General features: G+C 46.2%; 1 protein-coding gene and 1 long non-coding RNA gene across 2 annotated transcripts in view; both read left to right on the top strand.

Annotated features, from left to right (window-relative positions):
• Nucleotides 1-18,505, top strand: part of LOC128689368 (potassium voltage-gated channel subfamily KQT member 1-like) — a 773,858-nt gene that overhangs the window by 171,267 nt on the left and 584,086 nt on the right. The window lies entirely within an intron of this gene.
• The window catches only part of LOC138852902 (uncharacterized), a 305,668-nt gene that overhangs the window by 59,868 nt on the left and 227,295 nt on the right, over nucleotides 1-18,505 (top strand). The window lies entirely within an intron of this gene.

Raw genomic sequence — 18,505 nt, 5'->3', positions numbered from 1 at the left:
GAAAGGGTGTTAGGGGTTGAGAGGGGAATGAAAGGGTGTTAAGGGTTGAGAGGGGAATGAAAGGGTGTTAGGGGTTGAGAGGGAAATGAAAGGGTGTTAGGGATTGAGAGGGGAATGAAAGGGTGTTAGGGGTTGAGAGGGGAATGAAAGGGTGCTAGGGGTTGAGAGGGGAATGAAAGGGTGTTAGGGGTTGAGAGGGGAATGAAAGGGTGTTAGGGGTTGAGAGGGGAATGAAAGGGTGTTAGGGGTTGATAGGGGAATGAAAGGGTGTTAGGGGTTGAGAGGGAAATGAAAGGGTGTTAGGGATTGAGAGGGGAATGAAAGGGTGTTAGGGGTTGAGAGGGGGAATGAAAGGGTGTTAGGGGTTGAGAGGGGAATGAAAGGGTGTTAGGGGTTGAGAGGGGAATGAAAGGGTGTTAGGGGTTGATAGGGGAATGAAAGGGTGTTAGGGGTTGAGAGGGGAATGAAAGGGTGTTAGGGGTTGAGAGGGGAATGAAAGGGTGTTAGGGGTTGATAGGGGAATGAAAGGGTGTTAGGGGTTGAGAGGGAAATGAAAGGGTGTTAGGGATTGAGAGGGGAATGAAAGGGTGTTAGGGGTTGAGAGGGGGAATGAAAGGGTGTTAGGGGTTGAGAGGGGAATGAAAGGGTGTTAGGGGTTGAGAGGGGAATGAAAGGGTGTTAGGGGTTGAGAGGGAAATGAAAGGGTGTTAGGCGTTGAGAGGGGAATGAAAGGGTGTTAGGGGGTTGAGAGGGGAATGAAAGGGTGTTAGGGGTTGAGAGGGGAATGAAAGGGTGTTAGGCGTTGAGAGGGGAATGAAAGGGTGTTAGGGGTTAAGAGGGGAATGAAAGGGTGTTAGGGGTTGAGAGGGGAATGAAAGGGTGAGAGGGGAATGAAAGGGTGTTAGGGGTTGAGAGGGGAATGAAAGGGTGTTAGGGGTTGAGAGGGAAATGAAAGGGTGTTAGGGGTTGAGAGGGGAATGAAAGGGTGTTAGGGGTTGAAAGGGGAATTAAAGGGTGTTAGGCGTTGAGAGGGGAATGAAAGGGTGTTAGGGGTTAAGAGGAGAATGAAAGGGTGTTAGGGGTTGAGAGGGGAATGAAAGGGTGAGAGGGGAATGAAAGGGTGAGAGGGGAATGAAAGGGTGTTAGGGGTTGAGAGGGGAATGAAAGGGTGTTAAGGGTTGAGAGGGGAATGAAAGGGTGTTAGGGGTTGAGAGGGGAACGTAAGTGTACATAATAAAGATGGGATGAGAAGGGTAGAAAATGGGAGAAATTGAAGGGCATGAAAGAGAGGAGAAATGAAGAGGCGAGGAGGAGAGGGGAGGAATGGAGAGCATGGCGAGAGGGGGGGATAAAGACACGAGGAAGAGAGAGCGATGAAAGGCAGGGTAGGGAAAGAAAAAAAAGGGAAAGTAGAAGAACAGCTATAGAAATAGGAAAAGAGAGAGAGTTGATACTAATATTTGTATTTTATTGTTTTACAAATTTGGGAACACCAGCAGTGTGTTGCTACACTGTTGTATGTGATAGTTACACAGTGGGAACACCAGCAGTGTGTTGCTACACTGTTGTATGTGATAGTTACACAGTGGGAACACAAGCAGTGTGTTGCTACACTGTTGTATGTGATAGTTACACAGTGGGAACACCAGCAGTGTGTTGCTACACTGTTGTATGTGATAGTTACACAGTGGGAACACCAGCAGTGTGTTGCTACACTGTTGTATGTGATAGTTACACAGTGGGAACACCAGCAGTGTGTTGCTACACTGTTGTATGTGATAGTTACACAGTGGGAACACCAGCAGTGTGTTGCTACACTGTTGTATGTGATAGTTACACAGTGGGAACACCAGCAGTGTGTTGCTACACTGTTGTATGTGATAGTTACACAGTGGGAACACCAGCAGTGTGTTGCTACACTGTTGTATGTGATAGTTACACAGTGGGAACACCAGCAGTGTGTTGCTACACTGTTGTATGTGATAGTTACACAGTGGGAACACCAGCAGTGTGTTGCTACACTGTTGTATGTGATAGTTACACAGTGGGAACACCAGCAGTGTGTTGCTACACTGTTGTATGTGATAGTTACACAGTGGGAACACCAGCAGTGTGTTGCTACACTGTTGTATGTGATAGTTACACAGTGGGAACACCAGCAGTGTGTTGCTACACTGTTGTATGTGATAGTTACACAGTGGGAACACCAGCAGTGTGTTGCTACACTGTTGTATGTGATAGTTACACAGTGGGAACACCAGCAGTGTGTTGCTACACTGTTGTATGTGATAGTTACACAGTGGGAACACCAGCAGTGTGTTGCTACACTGTTGTATGTGATAGTTACACAGTGGGAACACCAGCAGCAGTGTGTTGCTACACTGTTGTATGTGATAGTTACACAGTGGGAACACCAGCAGTGTGTTGCTACACTGTTGTATGTGATAGTTACACAGTGGGAACACCAGCAGTGTGTTGCTACACTGTTGTATATGATAGTTACACAGTGGGAACACCAGCAGTGTGTTGCTACACTGTTGTATGTGATAGTTACACAGTGGGAACACCAGCAGTGTGTTGCTACACTGTTGTATGTGATAGTTACACAGTGGGAACACCAGCAGTGTGTTGCTACACTGTTGTATGTGATAGTTACACAGTGGGAACACCACCAGTGTGTTGCTACACTGTTGTATGTGATAGTTACACAGTGGGAACACCAGCAGTGTGTTGCTACACTGTTGTATGTGATAGTTACACAGTGGGAACACCAGCAGTGTGTTGCTACACTGTTGTATGTGATAGTTACACAGTGGGAACACCAGCAGTGTGTTGCTACACTGTTGTATGTGATAGTTACACAGTGGGAACACCAGCAGTGTGTTGCTACACTGTTGTATGTGATAGTTACACAGTGGGAACACCAGCAGTGTGTTGCTACACTGTTGTATGTGATAGTTACACAGTGGGAACACCAGCAGTGTGTTGCTACACTGTTGTATATGATAGTTACACAGTAGGAACACCAGCAGTGTGTTGCTACACTGTTGTATGTGATAGTTACACAGTGGGAACACCAGCAGTGTGTTGCTACACTGTTGTATGTGATAGTTACACAGTGGGAACACCAGCAGTGTGTTGCTACACTGTTGTATATGATAGTTACACAGTGGGAACACCAGCAGTGTGTTGCTACACTGTTGTATATGATAGTTACACAGTAGGAACACCAGCAGTGTGTTGCTACACTGTTGTATGTGATAGTTACACAGTGGGAACACCAGCAGTGTGTTGCTACACTGTTGTATGTGATAGTTACACAGTGGGAACACCAGCAGTGTGTTGCTACACTGTTGTATATGATAGTTACACAGTGGGAACACCAGCAGTGTGTTGCTACACTGTTGTATGTGATAGTTACACAGTGGGAACACCAGCAGTGTGTTGCTACACTGTTGTATGTGATAGTTACACAGTGGGAACACCAGCAGTGTGTTGCTACACTGTTGTATATGATAGTTACACAGTGGGAACAACAGTGTTGCTACACTGTTGTATATGATAGTTACACAGTGGGAACAACAGTGTTGCTACACTGTTGTATATGATAGTTACACAGTGGGAACAACAGTGTTGCTACACTGTTGTATATGATAGTTACACAGTGTGAACACCAGCAGTGTGTTGCTACACTGTTGTATGTGATAGTTACACAGTGGGAACACCAGCAGTGTGTTGCTACACTGTTGTATATGATAGTTACACAGTGGGAACACCAGCAGTGTGTTGCTACAATATTGTATATGATAGTTACACAGTGGGAACACCAGCAATGTGCTCCTAGCCTGTTCTGTGTAATAATTACACAGCGTGAGTACCCGCAGTGTGCTGCTGCAGTATTCTGTGTGGTAGTTACATAGCGGGAAGCAATATTAGATATGTGTCTGTCATATTCCATCACACGGGATGAGTTACGAACAGCGTCAGTTTGAGCTGGAAGACTTCAGTAGGACAGTGAGGATATCTTCAAGGGTTCCATTAAAGGTTCGTCAACTAGGACAGTGAGGATATCTTCAAGGGTTCCATTAAAGGTTCGTCAACTAGGACAGTAAGGATATCTTCAAGGGTTCCATTAAAGGTTCGTCAACTAGGACAGTGAAGATATCTTCAAGGGTTCCATTAAAGGTTCGTCAACTAGGACAGTGGCGATATCTTCTAGGGTTCCATTAAAGGTTCGTCAACTAGGACAGCTTAAAAAGTCACCTTCTAGCAGGACTGCAGTTACTATTACTGGGGAATTATCATCCCTCAGGATGACCCTATCCCATAGAGAGTGAGAGTGTCAGGAAGGGAAAGGAGAGAAACATAGATCGAAAGTGAGAATGTAAGAAAGCGAGAAAAACAGAAAGTTAGCTAATTGGGAAGAGAAAGAAGGAAAGTGAGAATGTAGAGAAGGGAAAAGAAGAAAACAATAAGTGAGAATGTAGTCAAGGGAAAGGAGACAAACATAGAAAGTAAGAATGTAGGGAAGAGAAAGGAAAAACATAGAAAGCGAGAATGTAGAGGAGTGAAAAGAAAGAAACAGAAACTAAAAATGTAGGGAAGTGATGGGAGAAATATAGAAAGAATGTAATTAAGGGAGAGGAAAACAGAGAGTAAGAATGTAGGGTAAAGATAAGGATAGAAAGTGAGTAAATAGAGAAGGGAAAAGAAGCATAGAAAGTGAAAATGTAGGGAAGGGAAAGGAGAGGAGTAAGAAGGAAAAATAAAGACGAAGAATAATAAATGAGAGATTGTTTTTATAAATTACTTAAAAAAAATTAATGATAGGCTATACAAAAATTACCGAAATTAACCTCTTCCCTAATTCCCAAAATCATTATTTTTTTTTTTTTCCAAATTTAAAATTTTAATTATTTTTTTTGTATACTAATTCCTCACCAGTTCCCCCCCCCCTCCCCCAATAATAGTAATAAAAAACTTTCATTCTACTTAAGTAAACTTTCTAGCGAGAGTTAAGTGAAAGTCGCCGACAGATGTCAGCACCTGGCGCAAGAAAGTTGGTTCAGTGCAAGAAAGACACGAAACAAGGAAATTTAAGTGTGATAACAAAGAGGAAAGTGATAAAAAGGGGAGGAAGGGGGGGAGGGGAAGTGGTGAAGGGAGGGCAACTGGTGAAAGGGGGTGAGGGGGGAGGTTTGGGCAGGTGCTGTGTGTATGTTTTCATTGTGTGATGTTTGTGATTTTGTTGTGTGTGTGTGTGTGTGTGTGTGTTAGTTACCGGTTGTCAAAGGCACTTGTCGATAGACACTTGGCCTGTTGTGAATGGTGTGTGTGTGTGTGTGTGTGTGCATGTTTGTTTGTGTGTGTGCATGTTTGTTTGTTTGTGTGTGTGTGCATGTTTGTTTGTGTGTGTGTGTGTGCATGTTTGTTTGTGTGTGTGCATGTTTGTTTGTGTGTGTGTGCATGTTTGTTTGTGTGTGTGCATGTTTGTGTGTGTGCATGTTTGTTTGTGTGTGTGCATGTTTGTTTGTGTGTGTGTGCATGTTTGTTTGTGTGTGTGCATGTTTGTGTGTGTGCATGTTTGTTTGTGTGTGTGCATGTTTGTTTGTGTGTGTGTGCATGTTTGTTTGTGTGTGTGCATGTTTGTGTGTGTGCATGTTTGTTTGTGTGTGTGCATGTTTGTTTGTGTGTGTGTGTGCATGTTTGTTTGTGTGTGTGCATGTTTGTGTGTGTGCATGTTTGTTTGTGTGTGCATGTTTGTTTGTGTGTGTGTGCATGTTTGTTTGTGTGTGTGCATGTTTGTGTGTGTGCATGTTTGTTTGTGTGTGTGCATGTTTGTGTGTGTGTGCATGTTTGTTTGTGTGTGTGCATGTTTGTGTGTGTGAATGTTTGTTTGTGTGTGTGTGGTTATTTGTGTGTGTGTGTGCATGTTTGTTTGTGTATGTGTGTGTGCATGTTTGTTTGTGTGTGTGTGTGTGCATGTTTGTTTGTGTATGTGTCTGTGCATGTTTGTTTGTGTATGTGTGTGCATGTTTGTTTGTGTGTGTGCATGTTTGTGTGTGTGTGCATGTTTGTTTGTTTGTGTGGGTGTGTGTGTGCATGTTTGTTTGTGTATGTGTGTGTGCATGTTTGTTTGTGTGTGTGCATGTTTGTTTGTGTGTGTGTGTTTGTGTGTGTGTGCATGTTTGTGTGTGTGTGTGTGCATGTTTGTGTGTGTGTGTGTGTGCATGTTTTTTGTGTGTGTGTGCATGTTTGTGTGTGTGTGTGTGTGCATGTGTGTGTGTGTGCATGTTTGTGAGTGTGCATGTTTGTGTGTGTGTGTTTGCATGTTTGTGTGTGTGCATGTTTGTGTGTGTGTGTTTGCATGTTTGTGTGTGTGCATGTTTGTGTGTGTGTGCATGTTTGTGTGTGTGTGTGTGCATGTTTGTGTGTGTGTGTTTGCATGTTTGTGTGTGTGCATGTTTGTGTGTGTGTGTACTCACCTAGTTGTACTCACCTAGTTGAGGTTGCGGGGGTCGAGTCCGAGCTCCTGGCCCCGCCTCTTCACTGATCGCTACTAGGTCACTCTCCCTGAGCCGTGAGCTTTATCATACCTCTGCTTAAAGCTATGTATGGATCCTGCCTCCACTACATCGCTTCCCAAACTATTCCACTTACTGACTACTCTGTGGCTGAAGAAATACTTCCTAACATCCCTGTGATTCATCTGTGTCTTCAGCTTCCAACTGTGTCCCCTTGTTACTGTGTCCAGTCTCTGGAACATCCTGTCTTTGTCCACCTTGTCAATTCCTCTCAGTATTTTGTATGTCGTTATCATGTCCCCCCTATCTCTCCTGTCCTCCAGTGACGTCAGGTTGATTTCTCTTAACCTCTCCTCGTAGGACATACCTCTTAGCTCTGGGAATAGTCTTGTTGCAAACCTTTGCACTTTCTCTAGTTTCTTTACGTGCTTGGCTAGGTGTGGGTTCCAAACTGGTGCCGCATACTCCAATGTGGGCCTAACGTACACGGTGTACAGGGTCCTGAATGATTCCTTATTAAGATGTCGGAATGCTGTTCCGAGGTTTGCTAGGCGCCCATATGCTGCAGCAGTTATTTGGTTGATGTGCGCTTCAGGAGATGTGCCTGGTGTTATACTCACCCCAAGATCTTTTTCCTTGAGTGAGGTTTGTAGTCTCTGGCCCCCTAGACTGTACTACGTCTGCGGTCTTCTTTGCCCTTCCCCAATCTTCATGACTTTGCACTTGGTGGGATTGAACTCCAGGAGCCAATTGCTGGACCAGGTCTGCAGCCTGTCCAGATCCCTTTGTAGTTCTGCCTGGTCTTCGATCGAGTGAATTCTTCTCATCAACTTCACGTCATCTGCAAACAGGGACACCTCAGAGTCTATTCCTTCCGTCATGTCGTTCACAAATACCAGAAACAGCACTGGTCCTAGGACTGACCCCTGTGGGACCCCGCTGGTCACAGGTGCCCACTCTGACACCTCGCCACGTACCATGACTCGCTGCTGTCTTCCTGACAAGTATTCCCTGATCCATTGTAGTGCCTTCCCTGTTATCCCTGCTTGGTCCTCCAGTTTTTGCACCAATCTCTTGTGTGGAACTGTGTCAAACGCCTTCTTGCAGTCCAAGAAAATGCAATCCACCCACCCCTCTCTCTCTTGTCTTACTGCTGTCACCATGTCATAGAACTCCAGTAGGTTTGTAACACAGGATTTCAGGTCCCTGAAACCATGTTGGCTGCTGTTGATGAGATCGTTCCTTTCTAGGTGTTCCACCACTCTTCTCCTGATAATCTTCTCCATGACTTTGCATACTATACATGTCAGTGACACTGGTCTGTAGTTTAGTGCTTCATGTCTGTCTCCTTTTTTAAAGATTGGGACTACATTTTCTGTCTTCCTTGCCTCAGGCAATCTCCCTGTTTCGATAGATGTATTGAATATTGTTGTTAGGGGTACACATAGCGCCTCTGCTCCCTCTCTCAATACCCATGGGGAGATGTTATCTGGCCCCATTGCCTTTGAGGTATCTAGCTCACTCAGAAGCCTCTTCACTTCTTCCTCGGTTGTGTGTACTGTGTCCAGCACTTGGTGGTGTGCCCCACCTCTCCGTCTTTCTGGAGCCCCTTCTGTCTCCTCTGTGAACACTTCTTTGAATCTCTTGTTGAGATGTGTGTGCATGTTTGTGTGTGTGTGTGTGTGCATGTTTGTGTGTGTGTGTGCATGTTTGTGTGTGTGTGTGTGTGCATGTTTGTGTGTGTGTGTGTGCATGTTTGTGTGTGTGTGTGTGCATGTTTGTGTGTGTGTGTGCATGTTTGTGTGTGTGTGTGCATGTTTGTGTGTGTGTGCATGTTTGTGTGCGTGTGCATGTTTGTGTGTGTGTGCATGTTTGTGTGTGTGTGTGCATGTTTGTGTGTGCATGTTTGTGTGTGTGCATGTTTGTGTGTGTGTTTGCATGTTTGTGTGTGTGCATGTTTTATGTGTGTGCATGTTTGTGTGTGTGTTTGCATGTTTGTGTGTGCATGTTTGTGTGTGTGTGCATGTTTTTGTGTGTGCATGTTTGTGTGTGCATGTTTGTGTGTGTGCATGTTTGTGTGTGTGTGCGCATGTTTGTTTGTGTGTGTGTTTGCATGTTTGTGTGTGTGTGTGCATGTTTGTTTGTGTGTGTGTGCATGTTTGTGTGTGTGCATGTTTGTGTGTGTGTGTGCATGTTTGTGTGTGTGTGTGCATGTTTGTGTGTGTGTGTGTGTGTGCATGTTTGTGTGTGTGTGTGTGTGCATGTTTGTTTGTGTGTGTGGGTGCATGTTTGTGTGTGTGCATGTTTGCGTGTGTGTGTGTGCATGTTTGTTTGTGTGTGTGTGTGTGTGTGTGTGTGCATGTTTGTTTGTTTGTGTGTGTGCATGTTTGTGTGTGTGTGTGTGTGCATGTTTGTGTGTGTGTGCATGTTTGTGTATGTGTGCATGTTTGTGTGTGTGTGCATGTTTGTGTGTGTGTGCATGTTTGTGTGTGTGCATGTTTGTGTGTGTGTGCATGTTTGTGTGTGTGTGCATGATTGTGTGTGTGTGCATGTTTGTGTGTGTGTGCATGTTTGTGTGTGTGTGCATGTTTGTGTGTGTGTGTGTGTGTGTGTGTGCATGTTTGTGTGTGTGTGCATGTTTGTGTGTGTGTGTGTGCATGTTTGTGTGTGTGTGTGCATGTTTGTTTGTGTGTGTGTTTGCATGTTTGTTTGTGTGTGTGTGCATGTTTGTGTGTGTGTGCATGTTTGTGTGTGTGTGCATGTTTGTGTGTGTGTGCATGTTTGTGTGTGTGTGCATGTTTGTGTGTGTGTGTGCATGTTTGTTTGTGTGTGTGCATGTTTGTGTGTGTGTGTGCATGTTTGTGTGTGTGTGCATGTTTGTGTGTGTGTGCATGTTTGTGTGTGTGTGTGCATGTTTGTGTGTGTGTGTGCATGTTTGTGTGTGTGCATGTTTGTGTGTGTGTGCATGTTTGTGTGTGTGTGCATGTTTGTGTGTGTGTGTGCATGTTTGTTTGTGTGTGTGCATGTTTGTGTGTGTGCATGTTTGTGTGTTGTATCTAACATCTGTAGAAGGAATGTTTACAAAGGAAGATTAAGCACCTATAATAATAATAATAATAATAATAATAATAATAATAATAATAATGATAATAATGAAAATTAGTGAGCCACGAGGAAGGTAACGCAACATTAATGAAACCAACAATGCAAGATAAAAATAACGTCAGAAGCATGAATGAGAAACTGTTGTGGAAATAAGCCAAAGCAAGGACGTCCCATGGTAACGTCGCCGCTATAGTAACGTCGCTATTGTAACGTCGTCATTTTGGTAACGTCGTCACTATGGCAATGTCGTCACTATGGTAACGTCGTCACTATGACAACGTCGTCACTATGGTAACGTCGTTACTATGGCAACGTCGTCACTATGGTAACGTCGTCACTATGACAACGTCATCACTATGGTAATGTCGTCACTATGGTAACGTCGTCACTATGGTAACGTCGTCACTATGGTAACGTCGTCACTATAGTAACGTCGTCACTATGGCAACGTCGTCACTATGGCAACGTCGTCACTATGGTAACGTCGTCACTATGGTAACGTCGTCACTATGGCAACGTCGTCACTATGGTAACGTCGTCACTATGGCAACGTCGTCACTATGGCAACGTCGTCACTATGGTAACATCGTCACTATGGTAACGTCGTCACTATGGTAACGTCGTCACTATGGCAACGTCGTCACTATGGTAACGTCGTCACTATGGTAACGTCGTCACTATGGCAACGTCGTCACTATGGTAACGTCGTCACTATGGCAACGTCGTCACTATGGTAACGTCGTCACTATGGCAACGTCGTCACTATGGCAACGTCGTCACTATTGCAACGTCGTCACTATGGTAGCGTCGTCACTATGGCAACGTCGTCACTATGTCAATGTCGTCACTATGGTAACGTCGTCACTATGGTAACGTCGTCATTATGGTAACTTCACTATGGCAACGTCGTCACTATGGTAACGTCACTATGGCAACGTCGTCACTATGGTAACGTCGTCACTATGGTAACGTCGTCACTATGGTAACGTCGTCACTATGGCAACGTCGTCACTATGGTAACGTCGTCACTATGGTAACGTTGTCACTATGGCAACGTCGTCACTATGGTAACGTCGTCACTATGGCAACGTCGTCACTATGGCAACGTCGTCACTATGGTAACGTCGTCACTATGGCAACGTCGTCACTATGGTAACGTCGTCACTATGGCAACGTCGTCACTATGGTAACGTCGTCACTATGGTAACGTCGTCACTATGGCAACGTCGTCACTATGGTAACGTCGTCACTATGGCAACATCGTCACTATGGCAACGTCGTCACTATGGTAACGTCGTCACTATGGCAACGTCGTCACTATGGCAACGTCGTCACTATGGTAACGTCGTCACTATGGTAACGTCGTCACTATAACGATCATTAAAGGTTCACTCGCACAATAGTGAATTAAAGAAGTAATAAGAGAAGGTAGCAAGATTAAGTCTAGCATCACAGAGAAACAGGAAACAACAGTGGGAGCAACAGGAGACAACAGTGGGAGCAACAGGAAACAACAGTGGGAGCAACAGGAGACAACAATTGGAGCAACAGGAAACAAGTGGGAGTAACAGGAAACAACAGTGGGAGCAACAGGAGACAACAGTGGGAGCAACAGGAAACAACAGTGGGAGTAACAGGAAACAACAGTGGGAGCAACAGGAGACAACAGTGAGAGCAACAAGAGATAACAGTGGGAGCAACAGGAAACAACAGTGGGAGTAACAGGAAACAACAGTAGGAGCAACAGGAAACAACAGTGGGAACAAGAAAATAGCAGTGTTAGCAACAGGAGACAACAGTGGGAGCACCAGGAAACAACAGTGGGAGCAACAGGAGACAACAGTGGGAGCAACAGGAAACAACAGTGGGAGTAACAGGAAACAACAGTGGGAGCAACAGGAAACAACAGTTGGAACAACAAGAAAATAGCAGTGGGAGCAACAGGAGACAACAGCGGGAGCACCAGGAAACAACAGTGGGAGGAACAGGAAACATCAGTGGGAGAAACAGGGGAGCACCAGGAGACAACAGTGGGAGCAACAGGAAACAACAGTGGGAGCAATAGGAAAACAACAGTGGTAGCAACACGGAAACAGCAGTGGGAGCAACTGGAAACAACAGTGGGAACAACAGGAAAACAGTGTTAGTAACAGGAAGCAAGTGGTAGCAACAGGGAAACAACAATGTGAGCAACAGGGAATAACAGTGGAAACAACAGAGGGTGCAACAGGAAACAACAGTGAGAGCAGTAAGAAACAGTGGGAGCAACAGGAAACAACAGTGGGAGCAACAGGAGACAACAGTGAAAGCAACAGGAAACTACGAGAGCAACAGGAAACTACAGTGGTAGCAACAGGAAAACAACATTAGGGCCAACAGGAAACAACAGTGGAAGCAGCAGGAAAACAGTGGGAAAAGCATTTGGAACAGCAGGAAAACAGTAGTGGGAGCAAGAAACAACAGTAGGAGCAAAGGAAAACAACAGTGGGATCAACAGGAAAACAGCAGTTGAAACAATAATGGGAGAAACAGCGAAACAGTGGTAGCAACAGGAAACAACAGTGAGAGCAACAGGAAGCTACAGTGGTAGTAACAGGAAAACAACAGTGGGACCAACAGAAAACAACAGTGGAAGTAGCAGGAAAACAGTTGGAACAATAGTTGGAGCAACAGGAAAACAGCAGTGGAAACAATAATGGGAGCAACAGGAGACAACAGTGGGAGTAACCGGAAAACAGTAGGAACAACAGGAAAACAGCAGTTGGAACAATAATGGGAGCAACAGGAAACAGTGGGAACAACAGGAAAACAACAGTTGGAGCAACAGGAGTCAGGAGAGGAAGAGACTCAGACCGGTCATATCGACCTGTTGCTGTGTGTGTGTGTGTGTGTGTGTGTGTGTACTCGCCTTTTTGTGGTTGCAGTGGTCGAGTCTTAGCTCCTGGCTCCCGCCTTTTCTCTGGCCGCTGCTGGGTTCACTCTCTGTCTCTCCTGACTTATTGGAGAGCCTTGTCGTACCTTTTCTTAAAGCTCCGTTTGGATCCTGCCTGTCTGGCTGCATATGTCGTCCTCGGAAGAGTTGAAGAGGACCACTCTCTCTCTCTCTCTCTCTCTCTCTCTCTCTGTTTATGTCTGTTATCTGTTTGTCTCTCTCCCTCCCTCCGTCTGTTTGTCAGTCTGTCTGTGTGTCTGTCTTTCTCTCTCTCTGTCTCTCTCTCTCTGTCTCTCCCAGCCATACAAACATGTGCCCCAGGCGCTACATTCTCCCTTGCCTTCGAAAAATAAATAGTCGCTTTGGACACTATTGTTCCTTCCCACTGACCTTTTTAGAGCACCTTTGTTCCCCCTTCCCTGACCTCACATCTACACACTGCTCTATCTCCCTCACTTCACATCTACACACTGCTCTATCTCCCTCACCTCACGTCTACACACTGCTCTATCTCCCTCACTTCACATCTGCACACTGCTCTATCTCCCTCACCTCACGTCTACACACTGCACTATCACCCTCACCTCACATCTACACACTGCTCTATCTCCCTCACCTCACATCTGCACACTGCTCTATCTCCCTCACCTCACGTCTACACACTGCACTATCACCCTCACCTCACATCTACACACTGCTCTATCTCCCTCACTTCACATCTGCACACTGCTCTATCTCCCTCACCTCACGTCTACACACTGCACTGTCTCCCTCACCTCACATCTACACACAGCACTGTCACCTCACTTCACATCTGCACACTGCACTATCACCCTCACCTCACATCTACACACTGCACTGTCACCCTCACTTCACATCTGCACACTGCACTATCACCCTCACCTCACATCTACACACTGCACTATCACCCTCACCTCACGTCTACACACTGCACTGTCTCCCTCACCTCACATCTACACACTGCACTGTCACCCTCACTTCACATCTGCACACTGCACTATCACCCTCACCTCACGTCTACACACTGCACTGTCTCCCTCACCTCACATCTACACACTGCACTGTCACCCTCACTTCACATCTGCACACTGCACTATCACCCTCACCTCACGTCTACACACTGCACTGTCTCCCTCACCTCACATCTACACACTGCACTGTCACCCTCACTTCACATCTACACACTGCACTATCACCCTCACCTCATATCTACACACTGCATCGTCTCCCTCACCTCACATCTACACACTGGACTATCACCCTCACGTCACATCTACACACTGCACTATCACCCTCACCTCACATCTACACACTGCACTGTCACCCTCACTTCACATCTACACACTGCACTGTCTCCCTCACCTCACATCTGCACACTGCACTGTCTCCCTCACCTCACATCTACACACTGCACTGTCACCCTCACTTCACATCTACACACTGCACTGTCTCGTCTTGTTTACTCTGGTTACAAATGTACATTGTTTACCTGTGCCGTCGTTGTGTCTAAGCTTCATGTCCTTCCTGTTGTATGTATCGTTAGCGGATTTACCTCTTGTTTTCCTCGATAATATTGCTGCTAGTGCTGCTGTTGTTGACTCAAGAAATCGTAATGACACGATTGCAAACAAACCATACCCCCGGCTGGGATTGAACCCGCGGTCATAGTCTCAAAACTCCAGCCCGTCGCGTTAGCCACTAGACCAGCTAGCCACAATAAGATTCATCCAACTAGGTATATTTCTACACCGTCATGTTGACGGCAGTGAAGGGACTTGAGCTAGAGTTCGTCACGGCCACGCTAGCTGGAGATTCGTCTGTAAAAACTTGCATTTGTGGTCACAGAGGTGCCTGTGCTAACCTTCCTATGGTGTAGAAATATACCTAGTTGGATGAATCTTATTGTGGCTAGCTGGTCTAGTGGCTAACGCGACGGGCTGGAGTTTTGAGACTCTATGACCGCGGGTTCAATCCCGGCCGGGGGTATGGTTTGGTCTGCTGTTGTTGCTGCTGCTGCTAGTGCTGCTGTTGCTGCTGCTGCTGCTGCTGCTAGTGCTGCTGTTGCTGCTGCTGCTGCTAGTGCTGCTGCTGCTGCTGCTGCTAGTGCTGCTGTTGCTGCTGCTGCTGCTAGTGCTGCTGCTGTTGCTGCTGCTGCTGCTGCTGCTGCTGCTAGTGCTGCTGTTGCTGCTGCTAGTGCTGCTGTTGCTGCTGCTGCTGCTAGTGCTGCTAGTGCTGCTGCTGCTGCTGCTGCTGCTAGTGCTGCTGTTGCTGCTGCTAGTGCTGCTGTTGCTGCTGCTGCTGCTGCTGCTGCTGCTGCTAATGCTGCTGTTGCTGCTGCTAGTGCTGCTGTTGCTGCTGCTGCTGCTGCTGCTGCTGCTGCTGCTGCTGCTAGTGCTGCTGTTGCTGCTAGTGCTGCTGCTGCTGCTGCTGCTAGTGCTGCTGCTGCTAGTGCTACTGCTAGTGCTGCTGCTGCTAGTGCTGCTGCCACTGCTGCTGCTGCTAGTGCTGCTGCTACTGCTAGTCCTGGTGCTGGTGCTAGTGCTGCTGCTAGTGCTGCTGCTGCTGCTAGTGCTGGTGCTGCTTCTGCTAGTGCTGCTGCTGCTGCCAGTGCTGCTGCTGCTAGTGCTACTACTGCTACTACTACTACTACTGCTACTACTACTACTGCTGCTACTACTACTACTACTACTACTACTACTACTACTACTACTACTACTGCTGCTGCTACTACTACTACTACTACTACTACTACTACTACTACTACTACTACTACTACTACTACTACTACTACTACTAATAATAATAATAATAATAATAAAAATGTCATTGGTGTGTGCTGTTGCTGGGCTCACTTGCCTGCCGGTGTTGCTGCATGCGTTTCTTTTTTCTGCCTCTAGGGGCGCTGTTGCGACCATAGCTGCATATTTATTTTGTGAACTTGTCTCCGCCTGCGTGCTCGAGTGCATTTGTCATGTATTTTTTATCAGAGTGGGTTTATTTTTGGTGTGTAGGGTGAGGGAGGAGTTGTGTGGCGCATGTGTTGGCGGGGGAAGTGTTGGTGGGGGTGTTGGTGGTGGGGATGTGTTGGTGAGGGCCATGTGTTAGTGGGGGGGCGTTGGTGGGGATGTTGGTGGTGGGGATATGTTGGTGAGGGCCATGTGTTAGTGGGGGGGCGTTGGTGGGGATGTTGGTGGTGGGGATGTGTTGGTGAGGGCCATGTGTTGGTGGGGGGGCGTTGGTGGGGATGTTGGTGGTGGGGATATGTTGGTGAAGGCCATGTGTTAGTGGGGGGGGCGTTGGTGGGGATATTGGTGGTGGGGATGTGTTGGTGAGTGGCATGTGTTGGTGGTGGGGGATGTGTTGGTGTGGTGTATATGATAGTGGGGGTAAATGGTGGGGCACATGTGTTGGTGGTGGGATATGCTGCATTTTTCTATGCTATGTTCTAGTTGTTGCTACTACTACTTTCTCTTCGTGTGCCTGATCGAGTGTTAGGTCCGGCCCAGTAATCTTCACAATGTCGAGAGAATCAGGATTAGAGCATTAAATATGTCAGTCATTCTTAAGAAACCTGGCACTGATAAGAGCATGCGGTCATATATTACTCTACCCGGGTTTAATAAGGCCACCCAGTCACATATTACTCAACCTGGAATTAATATGAGGCTGTAGGCGTTAATTAAGAGCCCTCTGGAGGCTCTTAATTCCGGATTGTGAGTGATCGCGCCTTCACTCATTATATCGCTGGTAATCTCTCAGTTCCTTGATGCTGCGATGAAGCACTCTTGATGTTGTGGTGAAGCACTCTTGATGCTGTGGTGAAGCACTCTTGATGCTGTGATGAAGCACCCTTGATGCTGTGGTGAAGCACTTTTGATGCTGTGGTGAAGCACCCTTGATGCTGTGGTGAAGCACTCTTGATGCTGTGATGAAACACTTGATGCTGTGATTAAGCACTCTTGATGTTGTGGTGAAGCACTCTTGATGCTGTGGTGAAGCACTCTTGATGCTGTGATGAAGCACCCTTGATGCTGTGGTGAACCACTCTTGATGCTGTGATGAAGCACTCTTGATGCTGTGGTGAAGCACTTTTGATGCTGTGGTGAAGCACTCTTGATGCTGTGGTGAAGTACTCTTGATGCTGTGATGAAACACTTGATGCTGTGATTAATACTCTTGATGCTGTGAAGTACTCTTGATGCTGTGGTGAAGCACTCTTGATGCTGTGATGAAGCACCCTTGATGCTGTGGTGAACCACTCTTGATGCTGTGATGAAGCACTCTTGATGCTGTGGTGAAGCACTTTTGATGCTGTGGTGAAGCACTCTTGATGCTGTGATGAAGCACTCTTGATGCTGTGATGAAACACTTGATGCTGTGATTAATACTCTTGATGCTGTGAAGTACTCTTGATGCTGTGGTGAAGCACTCTTGATGCTGTGGTGAAGTACTCTTGATGCTGTAGTGAAGCACTCTTGATGCTGTGGAGAAGTACTCTTGATGCTATGGTGAAGCACTCTTGATGCTGTGGTGAAGCACTCTTGATGCTGTAGTGAAGCACTTGATGCTGTAGTGAAGCACTCTTGATGCTATGGTGAAGTACTCTTGATGCTATGGTGAAGTACTCTTGATGCTGTAGTGAAGCACTCTTGATGCTGTAGTGAAGCACTCTTGATGCTATGGTGAAGCACTCTTGATGCTGTAGTGAAGCACTTGATGCTGTAGTGAAGCACTCTTGATGCTATGGTGAAGTACTCTTGATGCTGTAGTGAAGCACTCTTGATGCTGTGGTGAAGTACTCTTGATGCTGTGGTGAAGCACTCTTGATGCTGTGGTGAAGCACTCTTGATGCTGTGGTGAAGTACTCTTGATGCTATGGTGAAGCACTCTTGATGCTATGGTGAAGTACTCTTGATGCTATGGTGAAGCACTCTTGATGCTATGGTGAAGTACTCTTGATGCTGTGGTGAAGCATTCTTGATGCTATGGTGAAGCACTCTTGATGCTGTGGTGAAGTACTCTTGATGCTATGGTGAAGCACTCTTGATGCTATGGTGAAGTACTCTTGATGCTGTGGTGAAGCATTCTTGATGCTATGGTGAAGCACTCTTGATGCTATGGTGAAGCACTCTTGATGCTATGGTGAAGCACTCTTGATCCTATGGTGAAGTACTCTTGATGCTATGGTGAAGTACTCTTGATGCTATGGTGAAGCACTCTTGATGCTATGGTGAAGTACTCTTGATGCTATGGTGAAGTACTCTTGATGCTATGGTGAAGCACTCTTGATGCTATGGTGAAGCACTCTTGATGCTATGGTGAAGTACTCTTGATGCTGTGGTGAAGTACTCTTGATGCTATGGTGAAGTACTCTTGATGCTATGGTGAAGTACTCTTGATGCTATGGTGAAGTACTCTTGATGCTATGGTGAAGTACTCTTGATGCCATAGTGAAGCACTCTTGATGCTGTGGTGAAGTACTCTTGATGCTATGGTGAAGTACTCTTGATGCTATGGTGAAGTACTCTTGATGCCATAGTGAAGCACTCTTGATGCTATGGTGAAGTACTCTTGATGCCATAGTGAAGCACTCTTGATGCTGTAGTGAAGCACTCTTGATGCTATGGTGAAGTACTCTTGATGCTATGGTGAAGTACTCTTGATGCCATAGTGAAGCACTCTTGATGCTGTGGTGAAGTACTCTTGATGTGATGAAGCACTCTTGATTCTGTGATGAAGCACTCTTGATGCTGTGGTGAAGCACTCTTGATGCTATGGTGAAGTACTCTTGATGCTGCGATGAAGCACTCTTGATGCTGTGATGAAGCACTCTTGATGCTGTGGTGAAGCACTCTTGATGCTATGGTGAAGTACTCTTGATGCTGTGATGAAGCACTCTTGATGCTGTGATGAAGCACTCTTG

This window comes from Cherax quadricarinatus, chromosome 18, assembly GCF_038502225.1.
Source record: "Cherax quadricarinatus isolate ZL_2023a chromosome 18, ASM3850222v1, whole genome shotgun sequence".
NCBI classification, from domain to species: domain Eukaryota; kingdom Metazoa; phylum Arthropoda; class Malacostraca; order Decapoda; family Parastacidae; genus Cherax; species Cherax quadricarinatus.
Note: the sequence above shows the minus strand (reverse complement) of the source record. Positions and strands in the feature narration are given on the sequence as shown.